At 48.0% G+C, this 19,848-nt stretch overlaps 1 long non-coding RNA gene and 2 pseudogenes across 1 annotated transcript; 1 reads left to right on the forward strand and 2 right to left on the reverse strand.

Moving 5' to 3' along the window:
• Positions 1–19,848, forward strand: part of LOC131588541 (zinc finger protein 135-like) — a 71,691-nt pseudogene that overhangs the window by 32,022 nt on the left and 19,821 nt on the right.
• The window catches only part of LOC131588512 (zinc finger protein 91-like), a 182,341-nt pseudogene continuing 162,560 nt past the window's right edge, over positions 68–19,848 (reverse strand).
• LOC131588659 (uncharacterized) lies at positions 12,420–19,407 on the reverse strand. Its single transcript, XR_009279631.1, has 3 exons — positions 19,362–19,407; positions 18,762–18,852; positions 12,420–14,100 (listed from the first exon to the last, which is right to left on the reverse strand). It is a non-coding gene; the product is annotated as an uncharacterized LOC131588659 (long non-coding RNA).

Genomic DNA, 19,848 nt, shown 5'->3' on the forward strand with positions numbered 1-19,848 from the left:
TTAATGGACAAAAAACCTCTCCAACAGTTTAAAGTTACAAAGTGTATGTTTAATCACAGCACTGGGCGAGTGCGGGAGTCACCCCTTAATACACACTGCAAGTTGACAAAAGATTCCAGTGTCTATTTATTTACAAAAGTCTTCAATTTCCAAAATACTAATACATACTCATAATGCTAACACTTCCCATTCCCCACTTTGGATTAAAATGCACTGTAATCAGTTTAAAATGTCATTACACCTGCGTGGTTGGCTCCCTAATTTGAGGAGGGGGTCGTTTTGGTGAGGAGTGGTCATCAAGAGATGAAGGAAAACCGCCCTTCCTCACTCTCACCTTTCTACCTTTACAATGGTTGATATTACAAATGACATTTGGTACAACTCCAGTTTCCTCCCTTGTGACTTTGAAATGGGTTTCCAGATGTAAGGTCTGTGATCTTCCTGAACCCGTTGATCAGTTTCTCTTTTCTCATTATAAGCACAGCTGAACAAACATACAATGACAAGAAATTTTTTACCTCAGTCCCAAGTTGATTATCTCAAATCCTGCTTCTCACTTAATCATTAACTCTGACTAGTTCCAGCAAGGCCTGTCTCTAGCTGAGATCTCCAAATTTTCTAAAATTCTTAATTTTTTAAAATTAATTACTCCAAAGGAGGTTTCAGAGGGTCCTGGGTGGGCTGGGGGAGACTGGGAGGGTCCTTGGAGGGGCTTGGGGTGTCTGTAAGAGGTTTTGTGGGTCCTGACCCCTGCAGACCCTCCAGGGATGCTGTCAAACGCTGCCCACAGCAAGAGGCTGATGGGGATTGGAGTCTCTGTGTTGGGCTTCATCTTCCTGGCACTGGGGCTCGGCTTCTGCCTGCGCAGGAACATGAGGGGGGGTCCCGGGGGTCGTGTCCTCCCCCCCACACAGAGCGTGTGTGCTCCCCTCGGGCCCCCCAAGCCCGGTGTCACCCCCTTTTCTCTCCCCACACAGCTCCTGAGGCAGCAGGAAAAGGTTCTCTAGGATTGAAAGTCAACAAATCCACTCTCCTCAAGGAATTCCCATTGTTGGTCTGTGTCCCAATGCATGGTCCTGCCCTGGCGTTCACCCAGGTGCCCACAGGGAGCCAGGAAGATGTGGAGCCTCCCAGCCAGGTGTCTTCCCAACACGGATCACCAGGAGCACGGATCACCAGGGCTCTGCCCAACGGGGGTCACTGGGGATCATCCAACGCCGATCCTCCCATGGGGGATGGAGCTGGAGCAGCGCACGAAGCTCTTCCCGCACTCGGGGCACTCGCAGGGCTTCCCTTACTGGTGCCTCCGTTGGTGTTGGGTCAAGTGAGAGCTCCTGGAGAAGCTCTTTCCACACTGGGGACACTCGTAGGGCCTCTCCCCACTGTGGATGCGCCGGTGGACCGTGAGGTGGCCGTTCTGCTTGAAGCCCTTCCCGCAGTCGGGGCAGCGGAAGGGCCTCTCCTCTGTGTGAATCCGCTCATGTCTGAGGACATGGGTGCTGGTCCGAAACCTCTTCCCACACTCGGGACACTCGTAGGGCCTCTCCCCAGTGTGGATGCGCTGGTGTTTTCTCAGGGTGGAGCTCAGACCAAATCTCTTCCCACATTTCAAGCAGGTGTAGGGCCGTTCCCTGGTGTGGATCACCTGGTGTGTCATCAGGTGAGAGATATCTCTGAAGCTCTTTCCACATTTCCCACACTCATAGGGCCGCTCCCCAGCGTGGATCATCTGGTGACTCCTCAGGTTGGAGCTCTGGCTGAAGCTCTTTCCACATTTCCCACACTCATAGGGTCGTTCCCCTGTGTGGATCCTCTGGTGATTCCTCAGGCTGGATCTCTGGCTGAAGCTCTTCCCACATTCCCCACACTCGTAGGGCTTTTCCCCAGTGTGGATCCTCTGGTGCTGGATCAGGTCAGAGCTCCTTCTGAAGCCCTTCCCACATTCCAAGCACTTGTGGGGCTTCTCCCCCAGCTCTGAGCTCTGGCTGGATCTCTGGCCGTGTTCCTGGCACTGGGGGGATTTTTCCTCCTCGCAGCTCCCTGGGCTGGGTTTGCAGCTCCTCCTTGTTCGGCATCTCTGGGGCTTTTCCTCCTCCTCTTCCATCTGGACACAGTTTGGGAATGAAAAATCCTGATTAGGAGGAAAAAAAGAGAGGAGAGCACCTTGGGCTGAGGGTTCCTCCTTGCCCAAGTTCATCTCAGAAAGTCATTGGTATCTTGTGTCTTTAACAAACCAAAACACCAAGATTCAGCCCAAACACCCACCAAACATCAAAACACTGATCAAAAACTACCCAAACACCAAAATCAGGCAAAACTCCCTCCAAAACAGAAAGATTTAGCCCCTGAAAAAGACAAAGCACCAACATTTAGCCCAATAAAGCTCAGAAAGACCAAGATTCAGCCCTGTGAAAAGTGCGGATCTCGCTCCTCAGTCACCTACTGAATGTGGACAGGGCAACACTCCTGGGATTGCCCATACAGGGACGGTGGAACCTTGTGCTGCTTCCTCCTCCTGCTCCTCCTCCCCCTCCTGGGTCCCAACTCTTCCTCACACTCCTCTTCCTCCTCCTCCTGCACAATCCCACCTTCTCCTCTCATGTGCATCTTTGACCATTTTTGTCTTCAACCCTGCTTCTCCTTCCCTTCTCCTCCTGCCCCCAGGCCCAGCACCCACTGCCGCCTCCCTCTTCCCCCCCAGTCCCACAGCATCCCACCGCAGGGGCACGGATGGAGCTGGGCCAGCTCGGCCTGGGGCAGCGCTGGGCTCTCGGCCGCTTCCGCCCGCACTCGCTCCCCACTGCAGCCGCTCCCGCCACCACAGCGCGGGGGGGCCCGGCCTTGGCGCTCCCCCCTCCCACCTCCCCAAATTCCCCTCAAGGGGGGCGCCAAGGCCCGGGGGGGAGGGGCGCAGCTGGGCTCCAGCTGGGGAACGCTGGCAGCTGCGGCTCTGCCTGGACACTGATGAGTCATCAGCGCCGCGCGCTCTGATTGCCTCAGCCCTGCCTGAGCCCTGCGCCTGCACCAAGGGGGGACACCCTGCTCCAGGGGGGATGGCCCCAAAACGGGGGAACCCCAGCAAAGGAACAACAACAAAGGCTCTTTACAAACTGATCCTGTCAGCCTCACTGGACAGAGGGCCAGGGACCTGGACATAAGGAAGTGACAGGAGGAGCCATCAGCTGCAGAAAATGTTATTAATTGATGACACAGACTGCTGCTCAGCCAAGGTCCTGCTAAATTCATCAACTTCCAGAAGAACAACAAAGACTTAACACAGCAATCAATATCCTTAGCTATACAAAAGTGGGGTGCATATTAAGGGGGTATGTAGGAGGTGCATTGGGAAGTCTGTACCTCTCCAGTACTTCAGCCAATGGGGAAAGGGAGAGGGAGATGTGGCCAAGAAAATTAGGATGAAAAGGAGGCTCTGTCTGCCAAAAACAGGAGAGACACTATGGAAATTGTCCCATGGCCTCTCCCTTTTTTATGAATGAAATGACTTTTACAGGACTCCTCTGTCTTCCTTGTGGACAGAAACCTCTGCGGATGTCAATTTTTCCACACACCTTGGGGCTCCTCCGCAATTCCTTCCACCGTCCGGACCGGCGGGCACTGAGTGCAGCTGAAGGCGCCTCACCCAGTTTGGGGGATCGGCTCCCTCGGCTGGCGGCGGCACCGGGGATTGATTGGGTACCCGAGAGTGAGCAGGAGACAGACGAGGGACGGATCAGGGGGGCTCTCAAGAGTCAGCAGGGAGAGAGCACTGAAAATCTCAGCAGTGACTCCAGTGGCATCTTCGGGGAGTAAACATGGCAGGGCACCCAGGGAGGGGACAAAAGGGAAAGCCAGAATGGGGTCCCAGCAAAAGGGATGAGGATCCCAAAATATCTCTCAAGGGTCCCTTGGGAGCATGTGGAGGTCGTTTGCACATTCTTCCAGAGCTAACTAGGGACATGGACACCCAGCGGGGCAATAAGGGAAGTCCAGAAGGGATTTAGACCACAGGGGATGGATGGTGTTGGTGTGCTGGGAAGGGATTGGCTGAAGGGGAGTGTGCAGGAATGTGCTTAAGGCAAGAAGCAGCAGGAGCAATCTATGGGGTAAGAAACAGGATGATGGAAAAGAGGAGGAAGAGAAAAAAATACTGAGGATTGGGATGTTTTTCAGAAGGGTCTTATCCTCAGAATTTGCCAGCTGACTCAGATCCTTTGTATGCCAGTTTTCCAGGACAGGAAAAGAAGGAGGTCAGGATTTCAGGGGGTTTCTCTGAGCTGGGAGCGGCAGGAGCGGGCGCAGAGCTGCGGCACCGGGAGCACGGGCTGGGGGCCTGTGGGGAGCTGTGGGGCCGGGCCGGGGCTGTGGGGCAGCCGGGGCTCAGCGCCGGGCGCTGCCTGACCCCAGCACCCCCCGGGCAGGGCCGGCAGTGGCCCCCGGCCCCCAGGAGGCTGCGGGACGCCCCGGCCGCTGCCCGGCCCCGTGGAGCTGCCGGCCCTGCCCGCCGGGGGGGCCGCCTTTGGACACTGCGGCAGGACAGGGACCGGCTCTGGGATACGGGCTGGGGAGGGGAGCCTCAGCACAGCCAGCACCAGGAAGGAACAGCTCAGAAATGAGGATTAGACCTGCAAGGATCCACATGATCTTGAAAGCATTTTGTGCTGGGTCCCTGCAGAAAGGAAGGATTTTGCAGAAAGCTCAGCAGCTGCCACACGATGAGCACCCACAGGCACTGAGGGGGGCTGCAGCAGGGCCACAAGAAGCCCCTGCAGCACTTGCTCCCAAAGGCTCAGCAGCTGAATGCAGCAAGGGATGAGCAAAAGGCCAAGCTGAAGGCAAAGGCCATGGCACAGTTCCTACAGGCCCTGAGGGATCAAGCCCAGGGCCCAAGGGGGCCCCAGCACCCAGGGGACACCCTCGGCCACAAGCACCTGGCACAGGCATTGCCCTCCTGGCCAGGGGACAGCCCACCCAAACAGCCCCTGGCAAGGAATCAGCCTTCCAGCTGCAGGGCACAAGGACACTGCAAGCACAGACAGGAGCACCCTCAGCACCAGCAAGTCCAGCCCTTGATGGACACGGATTCTTAGCGGTCTCACAGCTCCCATTCCACCAGGGACCCACCACACTGGAGCCCTTGGGAACATCCAGGGTGGCTCTGGATCCAGAGGAGACCTTTCCTGATGGACACAGGGGCCTCTCCATCCACTCAGAATCTTAGACCTAAGGAAGGAAAATTATTAAGGAATATTTTAATTAAGGCACTAAGTGGGAAAGATGAGTGGAAGTGTTTTATTCAGCCACTATTAGCAGATGTGGGACATGGGTTTGAAATGCAGGAGCTTTTATTTGCTCACAATTGTGATTATAATTTACTGGGAAGGGATTTGATGGCTAAATTGAGAATGCAAATTAATATTGCAAAAGGTGATACAGAGGCTGGTTCTGTTGTACCTCTGTGTCAAATGTCTGGCAGAGCCTAGGCTGAAGTGAACCCACAAGTGTAGGCAGCCCCAGGGAAATTGGCAAAATTAGATATGGAGCCTCTCCAAACTTCCCTGAAGCAACCAGGACAAGAGGTGTCGAAAAGCAATCCCCTGTTCCAAGGGAGGGAAGGAAGGGCTCACAGCCTGTCTGGGAGTCCTGCTCAAGGCACGGCTTGGGGAGCCAGGGATGGCTCCCTAGAATGCTCCTATCCTGCCAAACAAGAAATCCAATGGAATCCACACAATGCTGCAGGACCCAAGAAGAAGAAATGAGATGATGAAACCGAGGCACCCCACACTCTCAGATCCTTACACCATCCTCAACCAGGGGCCCTCCTCACACTGCTGCCATTCACAACTTGATGCAAAAGATGCTTTCTGGGGATCTGCCCACTCCCAGAGGATGCAAACACAATTCTGCCTTGGGCTGGCAACAAGAGGTAGAAGGGAAAATGCTCAAGACATGGACGGTCCTTCTGCAGGGATGCACGGAAGCACCGGCCTGATTGGGGCAAGCCTTGCAGGAAATATCAAAGGAATTGACCTCACCCCCAGGGACTGGCTTAATGCAGGATGTGGATGGCTTGATCCAGTCAGGAGGACAAGGAGAAGAGGTAGAGGAAGTCTCTGTGAAATGGCTTCATTTGCAGGCAAAAAAGCAGCTTTGAGTATCTGACGGAAAAGTTCAAATAGTGGAGAAAATGTTTAAATATTTGGGACCTATTTTGACTGAAGGCTTGTGATATATTGACCCTGAGAGGGTCCAGGGAATCTCAGAAATAACATTTCCCAGGACTAAAATGGAGATGGAATTATTCTTATCATTAACAGGGAATTGCAGGAGCTGGATTGTGGATTCTCTTTTCCAGACAACACATTTTGCCACTTCTTTAGCCCCAGATAGCCTCAATGTTATCGAGTGCACATAAGAAAGAGAATAAAACTTAACAAAATGAAAAAATAAAATGCTTGATGCCCCAGCCATGGCTCTTCCAGACTCAGAAATCTGAATTGGAAGGGAATATTAAACAGGCCACCCCTGAGCCTGCACTGAAGGCAACGCAGCAGCAGCCAGGGCTCCCCAGCGGGGGAAGCCCCTGGGCCTGCCCACAGATCCTCTGCTCAAATCCTCGGCCTGGCCACCCTCCTTTGCCATCTCCAGCCACTGCGGGACAATCCTTGCTCTCACTCTTGCAGCTTCAGCCCTTTCTGTGCCTGCCCTCGCCACAGCTGCTGGGGAAGGCACCGGGACAATTCCACTCTGCCTCTCAATTACACTCACACTCTGCCCTGCCCAGGATTAGCTGCTGGCAGAACAGACCAACTTTAAAATGGCTTAAAAACTTATTTCTCTTGTCACACTAGGTTTGCCTTTGCCTTGGGGAAAGGAATTTTAATGTTTCTTTTCCACCACTCAGCAGAGATGTGTTTAACATCTCAACAGACTGCATAAAGGTAACAATTGAAATTTTAAATCAGCTGGGAATGGGAGGATATAAGGTGTCTAAAGAAAAGGCACAAATTTCCCAGCAGACTGTGATTTACCTGGGGTGTGAAATCTCACAAGGACAGTGTAAGCTGGGTACTAATCGTATTCAAGCCATTTGTGCCATTCCAGAACCCCAGAACCTACATGAGCTGTGAGATTTCCTTGGGATGACAGAGCGGTGCCGCCTGTGGATCATGGACTATGGACTAATTCCAAAACCCCTGTATGAAGCCCAGAAGACACAACCGCTTACCTGGGGCAGACTACAGAAGGAGGCCTTCCTCAGACTGAAGGAGGCATTGACAACAGCTCCGGTGTTAGGATTGCATGATCTATCCAAAGATTTTCAGCTGTTTGTGCATGAAAGATCACACCCAGCACTGGGAGTGCTGACCCAACATTTGGGAAGCTGGAAAAGGCTGGTAGGCTGCTTTTCCAAACAACTTGACCACGTGAGTGCCGGATGGCCTTCATGCCTGCGGGCAGTTGCAGCCACTGTGATGCTGATCCAAGAAGCCAGGAAACTCACGATGGGTAGACACACAGATGTCTATGTGCCACACATGGTGACCACTGTTTTAGAACAAAAGGGGGGGCCATTGGCTATCTCCAAGCAGGATGATGAAATTCCAGGTAATCCGAACCAAGCAGGATGATGTCACACTAAAGACAGCTAACCTTTTGAATCCAGCTTTGCTCCTTACCAGCAAACACATCTGCCCAACGAGCAGAACTGGTTGCTTTAACCAGGGCATTAGAGCTGAATGAAGGGAACAAAGTAAATATCTGGACTGATTCAAAACATGCTTTTGGAGTGGTGCATGTACACAGGGCACTGGGGAAAGAAAGAGGACTGCTGTCTTCTCAAGGTACACACATTAAACATCAAGATGCAGTCCTGCAATTAATAAAAGCAGTACAGAAGTCTGAGCAAGTAGCAATCATGCACTGAAAAGCTCACCAATCAGGAAACTCCAAAATTCATGAAGGAAATCGGAAAGCAGACTGGACAGCCCGACAAGCTGCTCGAGAAGTGCAAACTGCAATGGCATTGATACCTTTAAAAACTAATGTATCTTAATTCAATTTACCCCCAGAACCAAAATATTCAATAAAAGATGAGAAATTGGGACGCTCACTGAATGCACAGAAGAATTCAGAAGGGTGGTATGTGACTACACAGGGACAAGTAGTGGTACCCCCCTTGATAATGAGAGAAGTTCTGCAAATTAAACATAACAAATGTCATTGGAGTGCAGAGGCATTGGTGAAATTGTTAAAACAAAGTTTAATTTCAGTACAGATGTCAACAATGGCAAAATCAGTAATGTCAAAATGTGAAATTTGCTTAAAGAACAATCCAGTGGCTAGATGACAGGCACAATTAGGGAAAATTTGGGTAGGAGTAGAACCAGGAGATTATTGGCAAGTACATTTTGTAGAATTACCAAGAACATGAGAATACAAATATCTATTGGTAGGGGTTGACACATTTTCAGAATGGCCAGAAGCTCTTCCCTGTAGCACAAATCAAGCAAAGGAGACAGTCAAGTGGTTACTGCAAGAAATCATTCCAAGATTTGGGGTGCCTCTAGGAATATCATCAGATAGGGGCCCACATTTCACAGCCACAGTAGTGAGGGAGGTGAGTAGGTTACTGGGAATAGCTTGGCATCTCCATACACCATGGAGACCCCAATCCAGTGGACAGGTAGAGAGGATGAATCAGACATTGAAGAGGCAAATCAGCAAAATATGCCAAGAGGCTAAATTGCAGTAGCCACAAGCTTTACCAATAGCACTGCTGAGGACTCGGATAAAGCCTAGAAGCGGGATGTCAGTCAGTCCTTATGAGATATTGGATGGGAAACCATATGAATCCCCTCAACCTAATCCAAATGTACATGTTACAGGGAAGCAAGAGGTGTAGAATTATGTTCTGTCTCTTGGAAAAGCTCGAGCTCGACTTCGGAGCACCCTTGTGTGGAATAGGCCGCTGACTCTTGAGAATCCAGTTCATGACATCCCCCCGGGAGATGAAGTGTACGTTAAAAGCTGGAACGAAGAACCATTAAAAGAAAGGTGGAATGGACCCTATCAGGTACTGTTAACTACCTTGACAGCAGTCAAAGGAGCTGGACTGGATCCCTGCATACATTACACCACAGTGAAGAAGGTTTCCCCTGCACTGTGGACTGCACAAACTGTAGGGCCAACAAAGCTGCAGATAAAGCGGGTTTGATTGTTTCAAATGTCTAGGTTGCTAGTGACTGTAATGGGGATTATTTTATGGCCTTCACTGCCATCAGTTGGAATCAATGTTACCTTGGGATGTGAAATGCAAAAGGATCAGCTGACAACTCTTCATTTGAGAATGAAGAGGGATGTGGGGGTGCAGCCAGAAACACAAGTGATAAAAGTCTCTAATACTATTCAGGCAGAAAATGGGATGATTGGATTAATTCACGATTTTGCCAACATGCAAAACACCAGCAAAATAACTGCCTGTCTGCCAATACCAAAGGCAGCAGGAGACCAAATAAATTAAAGAATTATAACATCAGAATTACCTGAAATACAAAAGAATAAAAATGAAAATGTGAGCTGTGTATTGCAAATAGATTATGAGTACCAAAATAAGACAGTGTTTGAAAATGCTGTGAAGCCAAAGTATTCATCTAGATGGGATTGTCATGAAAATGGAGGAAAGTATGAACCAAAACTAGGCTGGGATGGGGGATTAGGGAATTATGGATGGTGTTATGAAAAGATAGCAAAGGTTATTAAAGAAAAGATTCCAGTATCGAAGTGGAAGTGTGAAGGACAGGAAGGAAAAGATCGGGCTGAAGCTTGGGACAGTGCATGGTCAATGAGTGTGCTTCAGAAATTCCAATCTATGGCAGATAGCCCTTGGTGCATTAAGTGGGAAGGCTCTGAAAATGAAACAGATCCAGGGGTATGGAACACTGCAACCAGTAGTAGAATGGAGGCAGACAAAGTGAATTGGTGGGTATGGAACAAAACTTAGGACTGTACTTCTGATGATGAAGAAATAAAACAAATGCCACCACTAGTGGTAGCTCTGCAAATTGGATGTGCCTGCAGAGGAATCAAACATAAACAAGGTGAAATAAATGACAAGACAGGACAAGTGATCCAAAAGGTAATATGTAGCACAAGTACAATTCAGAGTCCAGGCCAATTTGGATGGGCAGCAAGCGATGGCACCTGGACAACACATTTGCCTGTAGGTGAAAAAGTAAAAGAGATTACTTTAGGCCTCCCCACCTTATGCCCAACTTGGAAAAGGTCCCCATTTAAGGGAGAACATGAACTTCTGCAAATAAGGACGAGACAAGAAGTTTAGGAAAAAAAAATTGAGGATGAAGAAAGATGGCAGGAACCCTCCAGTAGTGTAAAATTTGAGTGGGCTCTGGAATCCTTGTTTGGTCCAATAGCAAATTATAACAATAGAAAGATGTTGTACAAACTTACAGGTCAGGTAGAAAGATTGGCAAGAGTTACCAAAGAGGGATTTAGAGAGCTAAATGTACAATTACAAGCCACAACTAAAATGACCCTGCAAAACAGATTGGCTTTAGATATGTTATTGTTGAAAGAACACGGAGTATGCAGGTACCTAAAAGGACAAATTGATCACTGCTGCATCCACATCCCAAATGGAACTGCAGATGTAGAACACAACATTAATCCATTAAAACCCATAGAACATGAAGCACAGAAAGAGAGGGAAGATCTGACCACAAGATGGGTAGATAAAAGTTTTGAAGGGTTAGGATGGAATGTGAGCTCCTGGATCAAATCTATTCTTGAGAGTCTGATAATCCTACTGATTGTGTTCTTAGCAATCTGGTTAATCTGTGCAGTTCTGAAAGGAGAGATAAAGAAAAGAGAATCCTGGAACCAGAAGATAATAAAGGCGCTGACACGGGACAGAGATCCACATCCGCATTTGTCATCTCCAAGTCCTCCAGAGTGTAACAACGCTTACGACAACTGTGGATTCGAAGATGAACATCAAGTATAAACTCAGAAAAAGGACAGTATATAGTGAAAGCATTACACTTATTATAGAAAAGTGAAATACTTTCAAAGGGGGGAAATATGTTACTATGGGGTTAAATGTTTCTGAAAATGTTTCTTAAAATCATGTAGAGGTAGGCCACAAGAATGCTTGGTATTAGGAATGGACTAGCAAGCTGAAATGTTTACGGTAATGGGAACTGGTACTTGGGGTCTCCAAGATACCCACCCAGAGATAAGATTCGGACATGTTCATACAAGGATGAGCTAGGTCTCATGAAGCAATATGGACAAAGTTAATGAAGCAATATTAATGAAACAATATTGATAAGGCTGTTATAGTGATTACTGCTACAGCTGAAATTGTTGAAATATGCGCACTTTGGACAAAGACAATGGAGCTAGATTTGGGTTGCTGATACCCTTAGTTCCTGCGCAATTCAGTAAAGCACCTGCATATAAATCAGTCTGTGATTATTTGTGTTCCTGAACGCTAACAAAGACAGATCAAAAACTTCCAAAACACCAAAAATCTGATATCCCCTCAAAATAGAAAGATCCAGCCCTCACAAAAAACCAAAACACCAACATTTAGCCCAATAAAGCTCAGAAACTCCAAGATTCAGCCCCGTGAAAATCGTGGATCTCCCTGCCCGGGCACTCGCTGCATGGGGGGGTGAGGGGGGCAATGAGGCCGGGCCGGAGCAGGGGGTGCCTGAGAGAGGCCCCGAGCCCGGGGGAAGCCCCTGCAGAGCCATGGAAGTGGCTCCTGGCCGGACTCGGGGATCCCCCTGGCGATCCCCGCTGGAGCAGCCTGCTCCTGAGGGACTCTGGCCCCTGGCAGGGACCCCAGGCTGCAGCAGGACAAGGATTCCTGTCCCTCAGGGGGAGGCACTGACATGACCTGACTGTGACCCCCATCCCTGTGCCTCTGGGCGGGGAGGGGGACGGAGAGGGGCACAAAGTTAAGCCCGGGAAGGAGGGACAGCTGGGGGGAAGATGGATTTCCGGAGGAATTACTTTACTTCTCATTTTCTTGCTCTTGATGCCGAATTTTGCCCCAAAAGGCGATAAATAACTGTCTAAGAGACGCAGTTTAAGTCAGATAGACAGGAGGTATTTTATTAGCAACGTGCACGTTGGGGAAATCTCTAAAGGGAGTTTTCCAAAGTCTTACAACAAAAGCGTGCCTTTTATATAGTTTTAGGTTTGGAATTACATCATATCCATGCATATTCATATGGGGCGTGCCGTAGGCGGGGCGTGGGCGGAAACTTCTATTTTGAGGATCTTTTCGGGGGTCGTTCCGGTCGGCCTTCATCGTGGGCGAGGGTCTCCGAGGAGTCTTCCTCCTTAAACTTTTGAACTTCTTTCCAAATTTGGTCCTTTCCCGGTGTAGTTGGCCGAGTTCCCAACCTCCTAGGGCCAACTTATCATATTGACATTAGGCATGCTTTAGCTTCGGCTTAAATTACGCTTAGTCCGGTGATTTTTTTTATCCTTCTCTTTCCCTCCTGTCGTTGTGTTTATTACTTCCAGATGTTCCCTTCATATTCTATGTTTTAACCCATTATTTCTCGAAGGCTATCTATTTTATGGCTTCATTCCCCCCTTTTCTTATGACTTACGAATTCTTTCGTCAAGGTCTGATCCTAAGAGTGCTGATGTCTAATCCTAAGAGCGCTGATGCGCTCGTACCATACCCCAAACCATTTGGGTCCTTTTCATTATGATCCTTAGCTTCCACCACATAAAAATATTTGTAAAAGTTAAAACCAACAGGGCTCCAACTACCAATATCATTGGGTGCACCAGGTAATTGAAAACCTGTGTGGCTGTTGGGGAAAATCCTGTGAAGATATCCCACCAATGATGCTGGCCTACTTGTTCTACTTCGGTGAGGACATTCTTTATTCTTTCTGAATCATGTTCTACCTGCCATACCATCCGTGTAGTTGTTTGATTCACTCTTTGCACCAGTTCCTTTACTTTAGGGTGTGCGAGCATTGCTTTGAGAATTTTGACATCCATCCCTATTTGCAATTCTGGTATTTCTCGATACAGGTTAAAATCTGTGTTAATTAGCTGTTGAGTAGTTATTGGGACAGTATAATGAAAATCGCAACCCACTATTTTGGTAAAGTTGCGTACACAAAAGTTAGTATTGTTAGTTTCCTCTTGGCAATTATCTATAGTGACATTGTCACAGGCTGTCCGTACGCAAGCACACCCATTCCCTATATAGTAAACTTGTGACTGTGTTCTATTATGCAAAAGCACTTCAAAGGTGCACACTCTATTTTCAGCATCTAAGCATAAATCTTCTGCTTCTACTACAGCGTTTTCGCAAACATAACCTAGCTGTCCTCTAGGAATACATGCCTCTGTGCTAACCGATTGCACTTATTTTTGATATAATCATAACTGGCCCAAACATTGTTTGCATTCCGCTGGTGGAGTGGTTTCTTGGGGCAAGTCTTTGGGGCTGTGATCCGGTTGGATCTTCCCGGAAATCACTCCACCGACATGAAATTGGGCCCTTTTGCTGCCTCCAAATAGTGGGCTTGCCCATTTTCACTGGACTAAAGGTAATTAGGTTATGTTCGGATGCTGATTTCCTCAAGGATCGAATTGTTAATACTAGCTGCCTTGTTTTTTCCTTCTACTGAGTTAAGCTCTCGACACTCAATTTGGATTTGGTCTCCCTTGTATGCTACCATGGAAGGTTGATGCCATAATTTACTTGCGTATGGCTGATTGTTACGTAGGGCATATACCTCGAAATAGGGTCCCTTCGCTCCCCATTCCGGGTGGATACACTGGTGTGCGTGAGACCATGGATCTATCGGGTCAGAGTCTCGGGGAAGAACTATACTTATCGAGAGTCCAATGATCAGGGTTGAAAGGGCTTGAGGTGAAGTCAAGGTCATGATGTCCGTTCCTCTTGTTTACTCTCTGGAGCTTTCTTGACCCGCGAGTAATGAATCCACGTAGGTCGCTCCTTGATCCGGACGCGGTGAAGGTAGTCAGCAGCACTTGGAAAGGTCCTTCCCACTTCTCTTGTAGGGGTTTTCCTAAAAGATTCTTAACATACACCCAATCACCGGGGTTAAACGGATGCAATTTACAATCAGGTTGTTTAGGTTGGTGCTCTATTACCACGGTAGCATTCTTATCCAATTGTTTCCCCACTGTAATTATATAATCATAAATGTACTGGTTACCGATTTGGCCTATGGCATCCCCGTTTACAACTTGCATAGCATAAGGTCTACCATACAGGATTTCGAATGGGCTTAGCTTCTCTTTTGACCTTGGTTTGACTCTCAGCCTCAGCAGAGCAATAGGCAAGGCTTGATACCATTGCAAATTAGTCTCTTGGCATATTTTGGCAATTTGCTGCTTAATAAGATGATTCATTTTTTTCTACTTGTCCACTGGCCTGTGGATAATAAGGTGTATGTAATTGCCATTTGATTTGTAATGCTTTGCTTATTGCTCTCACCACTTTCGCACCGAAGTGTGTACCCCTATCCGAGGAAATACTCTTCGGTACCCCAAACCGCGGAATGATTTCATTCAACAGTATTTCGGTCACTTCTCTTTCCTTGTTTGTCCCGCAAGGGAATGCTTCAGGCCACCCAGAAAATGTATCAGTTAATACCAACAAATATCGGAGCCCCCCTTTTCTTGGGAGCTCAGAAAAATCAATTTGCCATACTTCACCTGGGAATTTACCTCGACTTATGGCTCCTTGGTGTATCTTGGTTCTCGTATTCGGGTTATTTCTCAGGCACCGTTCGCACTGGGATGTTACGTGCTTTATAGTAGTAAATAATTTCGGTCCTACTATCCTGGTTTGCAAATATTGGTAAAGCGGATCTAAACCCCAATGGGCCTTCTCATGTTCTGCTTTTACAAACTGCCACATCACATTTCCTGGTACTACTAACTGTCCTGTTTCCAATTGACCCTAACCATTTTCTAATATTTTGCCCTTATTTCTTTGAATCCATTTATGGTCTGATTCCTGGTAATCTGGCTTGATACTGATATCCAGGTCTCCTGGTATTAGGGCCACTTCCCTAGACTTTGTGGCAGCCAATTTGGCCTCTGTATCTGCCTTTCTATTTCTTATTTCTGGAATAGTATTGCCTTTCAGATGTCCCTTACAATGCATTATGGCCACTTGAGCTGGGAGTTGGACCGCCTCTAGCAATCGCAGAACCTCTTCTGCATGTTTGACTGTTTTTCCTTGTGTAGTCAACAGTCCTCTTTCTTTCCAGATGGCCCCATGAGCATGTACAACAGAAAAGGCATATTTAGAGTCTGTCCATATATTGATTTGCATATTCTCTGCCAATTCCAGAGCTCGAGTCAGAGCTATCAGTTCTGCCTTCTGGGCTGAAGTTCCTGTGGGTAAGGGGTTCGACTCAATTACCCTTTCTGTAGTAGTGACCGCATAACCAGCCATTCTTACTCCTTGCTTCACGAAGCTGCTGCCATCTGAGAACCAGTTGTCCGCATCTTCGAACGGCTCTTCTTTGAGGTCCGGGCGACTGGAATAGACAGCTTCAATTGTCTCCAGGTAGTCGTGTTCGATGGGTTCTGCCGGGGCTCTTCCTTCTAGAAATGAAGCTGGGTTCACAATGTTAGTTACCTGAATGGTTACGTCATCTGATTCAGCCAGAACGGCCTGGTATTTTAGGAATCTGGAAGGCGACAACCAATGGTTGCCTTTCTGTTCCAGCACAGCTGACACGGTGTGGGATACTAGTACAGTCACCTTTTGGCCCAGCGTGAGCTTCCTGGCCTCTTCTATGTTAATTATCACTGCGGCCACTGCCCTCAGACAGCCTGGCCATCCTTTGCTTACTTCATCCAATCGCTTAGAGAAGTAGGCCACAGCTCTCTTGTGCGGTCCCAGCTGCTGTGCTAGGACTCCTAAGGCCATCCCTTGTCGTTCGTGGGAGAACAGCCAGAATGGTTTTGATACGTCTGGGAGACCTAAGGCTGGTGCTCTCATTAGTTCCATCTTCAGCTTCTTGAAGGCTTCTTCTGCCTCGGGAGTCCAAACTAGGATGCTCTTAGCCTCCTTCAACAAATCATACAGTGGTTTAGCGAGTATCCCGTACTGGTAGATCCATAACCGACACCAACCTGTCATCCCCAAAAAGGCGCGCAGATCTCTCACCGTCTCTGGTTTGGGCATCTGGCAGATGGCCTCTTTCCTAGCTGCTCCCAGGGATCGCTGTCCTCTGGAGACTTCGTATCCCAGGTACACCACTTGTGTCTGTACCAGCTGTGCTTTCTGTCGAGAGACTCGATATCCATTTAAACCCAGGAAATTCAGCAAGGAAATGGTCCATTCAATGCATTCTTCCTCTGTCACTGTTGCTATTAGGAGGTCGTCTACGTACTGCAGAAGGGTGCCATCTCCCAGCGGCCTTTCCCACTGTTCTAGTTCCTTGGCTAACTGATTCCCAAAAATCGTAGGGGAATTGCACCACCCTTGGGGCAACACTGTCCAGGTGAGTTGGGTCTTTCTTCCACTATCTACAGATTCCCACTCAAAGGCAAAAATCTTTTGACTCTCGAGAGCTAAGGGGAGGCAAAAGAACGCGTCTTTTAAATCTAATACGGTGAACCAGGCCAAATTCTCCTTCAGTCTGGTCAAAAGCGTGTATGGGTTAGCAACTACCGGATGCAATGCCTTAGTTATTTCATTTACTGCTCTCAGATCCTGGACTAACCTATAGGTTCCATTAGGTTTCTTGACTGGCAGGATTGGTGTATTAAAATCTGATTCGCATTCTACCAATAACCCCAGTTCCATAAACCTTCTGATTGTGGGCTCAATCCCTTTCCTATCTTCTATCCTCAGAGGGTACTGTTTCTTTCTCACCGGTTTTGTCCCAGCTTTAAGTTCAACGACAATCGGTGCTGTTTGCTTTGATTTTCCAGGTATATCAGTAGCCCACACCAATGGGTACGTCTTGCTCAGGATTTGCTCGAAATTGTGGCTTTCAGGTTTAGGCTCTACACAACTGATCGTTAGGCTTAGAGCTGTAATCAGTTGTTCTTCATTTACTTGAAACTCCAATTGGTCTTTGTTAAACTTTATTACGGCCCCCAAGTTCTCCAATAAGTCTCTCCCTAGTAGGGGTTTTGGTGAATTTGGTAAATACAGGAACTGATGAATTCCCATTTGCTTCCCAATTTTGTATTTAATGGGTTTCAAAAAGTAAGCCTTTTCTGGTTGGCCTGTTGCTCCCACAACTTGCACAAATTCATCACTTTTAGGTACAAATTCTTGATTTAAAACCGAAAAGGTTGCTCCCGTATCAATCAAAAAGTCTAATTCCTTTTTACCCTCCCCTAGCTCAATACTGCACTAGCCGTTGATAGTGTTCCGCGTTGCCCGGGTCCCACTCTGGTTTACTGCTGGGAAAATTATCTTCTAGTCTCCCCGATAATAGTTGGGCATGTCGCCTCCCCGTTTCCAATACGAGTTCCCTTTCCGTATCTGTCAACTCTGACAACATCACTTCTATATCCTCCCAATCAATATCTAAGTTCTTTGCCATTAGTTCAAACCTCTTTGCTACTCCCTCTGGATTCCTCCTGAAGTTCCTTGCCTCATCCCTCCAATTGTTCAAATCACTCGTCGAGAATGGCACCTTTACTCTAGTCTTTTCCCCTACTATTGGCATAACTTGTCGGAGAGGAGCTATCGTGTGATTCCCTTTCTCCTCTTGCTTTGCTTCCCCCCGTGCCACAGATCTGGTGTAATACGAGTGAATGGTTCCCTCCCCGGGATCTTCTTCCTGTGCCTCAATGCCTTCCCTATTCTTTCTCTTCTCTTTCTTCTTTCCCCCTTCCTGCTCTTCATTTTCCTCTCCTATCTCTATCACACAATCCATCCGATTCTCATCCTGCGTCTGTCGCCTCTTTTGTATCTGCCAGCTCTTATCCTGTCCCGGGCTGCGGTTCCTCTCATCCTCTGCTCCCCCTCCACTTCTCTTATCCTCTATCTGAATTACTATGTTCAGTTTCTGTGAGTTACTCTCTGCCTCCCTTTCGCATGCCTCATTATCATTCTTCTTGCTGTATCTCAATTTAGGGACGTCGCCTCCCGGTGAATTGCTTTTATCCCCAGTCCTTGGTGCACTGGTTTCCATTCTACAGACGCCTCCATTTCTGGAGGTGTTGCTATCTCCATATGGACTGAGCTCGGGTATGCTACGTGCCTCCCTTCGGCTCTCTGCTTCTGACCCACTGCCTTCCTCCCCCTCAACCTCCAGTGTGGGTGGGCTGTCAGCATTCATGTAGCTCCCTGACCCCTGTGGACTATCTAGTCCCTGAGGGCTGTTTTTTCTCCCGTCAATCTCTGATTTTAATGGGCTGCCCTCCTTCCAACCCCGGACTCCCTCCCAGGTCCTTCCAATGCTTTAGGATGCACCCTAAGGGGGTTTTCATATTTACGTCCTTACTCTGTTGACCTCCCATGACTATCCCCTGTATCTGCGTTTTCTGTTAACCGAAACAGTCCCTCTCTCGCAACCACGATATGCTGATATATTTTAACACTTCATGCACACAATCTCAATCGCTTTGTCCGTTTCCGACCTGGCTTCTCGCGAAGAACAGGAAATGCGGAGCAGGACTCCCTCTCGCTTCGCAGCTACGCTGCGTCTCACTCACCCTCACATACAACACACACTTATAAAATAAAATTGTTTTACCAGGTTTGGTCATAAAAAAAGTCGCCCTCAAACTGTGAAGTACCGGCTTCCCAAATTCAAGGCACGTAGACAGCACAATGCGCGTTTCAATCTATTACATAAAGAGTGACAAGATGTCTCCTATAAAACTTTGCAACAAACACATAAAACGAACACACAAAACACATACAAACACCAATGGTACCAAAACCTATGATGTCCGAGATATCGAACACAAATGGTACCAATTAGGGACAAACACCAATAGTACCAAAACCTATGATGTCCGAGATATCGAACACAAATGGTACCAATTAGGGACAAACACCAATAGTACCAAAACCTATGATGTCCGAGATATCGAACACAAATGGTACCAATTAGGGACAAACACCAATAGTACCAAAACCTATGATGTCCGAGATATCGAACACAAATGGTACCAATTAGGGACAAACACCAATGGTACCAAAACCTATGATGTCCGAGATATCGAACACAAATGGTACCAATTAGGGATTTTTACCAGGGCGTCCCCTGGTTTACCCTTCGGTGGTCACGTCTGACCCCCGTGTCCCAATAAAGCGCTTTAAACCAAAACAAATAAACAATTAAAAATACCTCTTAATTGGAGCAGGAGATGCAGGGAATCCTTCCTCTGCCGAAGAGCGCTGGTCCGGGAGGGGAGTCTCTTCTGACAAAAATCCGTCAGGGGCCCCAGAGGGTCCCGGCCCCGGACCGGCTCTTCGGAGGGAACCCCTCAAAGTCTGAGTCTCCTGTTTCGTCCCATCTGGGTCGCCAGAACTGATGCCGAATTTTGCCCCAAAAGGCGATAAATAACTGTCTAAGAGACGCAGTTTAAGTCAGATAGACAGGAGGTATTTTATTAGCAACGTGCACGTTGGGGAAATCTCTAAAGGGAGTTTTCCAAAGTCTTACAACAAAAGCGTGCCTTTTATATAGTTTTAGGTTTGGAATTACATCATATCCATGCATATTCATATGGGGCGTGCCGTAGGCGGGGCGTGGGCGGAAACTTCTATTTTGAGGATCTTTTCGGGGGTCGTTCCGGTCGGCCTTCATCGTGGGCGAGGGTCTCCGAGGAGTC

Source organism: Poecile atricapillus, chromosome 26, assembly GCF_030490865.1.
Source record: "Poecile atricapillus isolate bPoeAtr1 chromosome 26, bPoeAtr1.hap1, whole genome shotgun sequence".
Classification (NCBI taxonomy): domain Eukaryota; kingdom Metazoa; phylum Chordata; class Aves; order Passeriformes; family Paridae; genus Poecile; species Poecile atricapillus.